General features: G+C 44.5%; 1 pseudogene; it reads right to left on the bottom strand.

Moving 5' to 3' along the window:
* Positions 1 to 824: 824 nt before the first annotated feature.
* On the bottom strand, positions 825 to 1,800 carry LOC106841382 (alpha-defensin 1-like; annotated as a pseudogene).
* Between the last annotated feature and the right edge of the window lie 543 nt (positions 1,801 to 2,343).

The raw sequence follows: 2,343 nt of genomic DNA, 5'->3' as shown, positions 1-2,343 counted from the left end.
TTCAGTTTAGAGCCTTGCCTTTCTGACACATTTTTTCTTTTAGTTTTTGCAGGACAGTAAGTATATGAGCAATTGTCTCATCATTATGATGTATTGACTTGGTCCATTAGCATTACTACAAACATTGTATTTCTTGCTGGAATTTTATTAAAATTATTGGGGTTTATTATAATTAGTAGGCTCACTGTCTTTGAAGAGAAAGAGAGTTGAGACCAACTCCTTTGCACATTGGCCTAATCGAGCAGTTACTTCATTGGTCACCAGGTATGACCACATCTATAAACCATCTTCTGGACTTCCCTTCTCTCTGGGCGTTAATTGAGACTGTTGATGCTGGTTAGTATTTTGTGGTTTTGGGAAGTTCTTAGTTTTTCCTGATTTGTGCCTCACTGAGTCTTTAGTCACTTTCTCTTATTGATACAGTTAGAAAAAAAACATATCTATGCATAACGTATCTGCTTAATGTAAGAAAGATTCATATATATCAATGCCCTCCCACCTCTTAAATTTAAGGAGCAAGTAAACATAGCCCATTGGATTCACCCTTCCTTGAGTCACAATACCTCGCAGTACATTTCATAGTCACTTCCTTCTTTGGAGTATCACTAAGAGTGGATTGAAGTTTATAGAAAAAAATTGCTGTAACTAATGATTCCTTTTCATTTTTGCTGTTTTTTTTTTCTTTCACTGTGGTATGATACTCAAGTTGTGCAGCAATGGGATGCAAAAGCCAGTAAACTTAGTGAAGACCATTTTGGACAGAATTCTCTATGCAAGTGAACCACAGAAGTAAGCCATATGAAAAGGGAAAAAAAAGAAGAGAGAAGAAAAATGCCAAAGACACTGAATTTAATGCTTAACGTTTATTTTGGAATGAGAAATAAGAAATGGTAGAAGGTACAAAAAGTAAACCCTTTTCTGAGTCTTCAAAGGGACTCTTGTGCTGCTCTGGGTCTCAGTCCGCCAGCTCAGCGACAACAGCAGAGCCTGTATGCAGAGCTGTTTTTGTCTATGCAGGTCCCAGTGTGGCGCTCACCCCAACGGCAGATCCACCTTCGTCTGCAGCTGCAAGAGGCTGTTCCCTGAACACCTGCAGAAGGAAGAGGAGGGTCAGGCTGGGCAGACGTGGGGAGGGAGGGAATGTAGAGCCAGCTTCATGGAGATATGCTAAGAGGCGATGTGTGTACTTACAATAGACAATATCAGTCGTGTTAGGGTGGAGAGAATTCACCTTTTGGTTATAACTCACAAGAAATCTTACTGGCTCTGTTTTGGTCATGCAGGATCATGTTTTTTTTCTGATTCACGTCTATCATGTACCTGTTTATTTCCTGTCCTCCCCTGTGATCCACCTCTCAACTCAGGGTGACCTACTCCTCAACCCACCTCATCCACACACCAATTTGAGCCCAACCTCCATGTACTGAGCCCCTTGTAATGGTCTGTTTACTCTATGCTGATGAAGCTGCTGTGTTGCACATGCCCGAGTCGTGGACTCAAACCCTCTTGTGCTCAAAGGGCCCTTGAAAAGTCTCTGAATTCAATGTCCTCATTTTCTAGTGATGTCTTGGCTAGCTTATTGCTCATTGAGACTGCCGATCATGACAGTAAGCTGTCTGGTGTCTCACTTGAAGCCTCTCGAGCGGAGCGTTCATCCCCTGCAAAGGAGATGGTCATGTGCTGGGCCTCGGCCCCAGGCTGGTCCTGGGCAGGAACCTGGTCAGCTGTCTCTTCAAGACTCTGAGCCTAGACTTGGAGGGCCAAGAGGAGAAGTGCAGTGAGGAGGGCGAGGGTCCTCATGGATGTGAGTCACCTGGAGGTCAGGGTCTGGATGGGAGAGCAAGAGTCTGAGTGAATGCGGAGCCCAGAGTCACCTGTATTTATAGGTCTGAGAGGAGGAGGCTCAGAGACACAGCGCAGTGAGAGAAGGGGGCATTTGCCTAGGGATGGGACCCAGGTCACCATACCCTCAAGTCTCTCTGATGCTCCTTTGTTCCAGGAGCTTTCATCAAGCATGAGGCTGTGTGCTTAGTGTTTGCACTTATTTCAAGGTGATAATGATGATAAGGAATCTCGTCCATTTTCTGTTTCCCATCTGCTTGAATATTGACCTTTTATTGTTCAAAAATGACAAGAAATAGTGCTTCCATTCAAGTAGTTCAGAGAAGAAATGCTTCTTCTTGTCTGAAGATGGGCCCTTCTTCTCTCTGGAGGTGTAGACCCTGGGGCCAGACCGGGGCCCAATGGACTAGAGGGTTAATGGATTACAGGAGTCAGGGATATCATTACACTAAGAGGGAGGCTTTTGAGGTTCTGGGGTGAGGATGCTCCTGCGTGTGGAGA

The sequence above is a fragment of the Equus asinus genome, chromosome 27 (assembly GCF_041296235.1).
Source record: "Equus asinus isolate D_3611 breed Donkey chromosome 27, EquAss-T2T_v2, whole genome shotgun sequence".
Taxonomy (NCBI): domain Eukaryota; kingdom Metazoa; phylum Chordata; class Mammalia; order Perissodactyla; family Equidae; genus Equus; species Equus asinus.
This window is presented reverse-complemented; position numbering and strand designations above follow the sequence as displayed.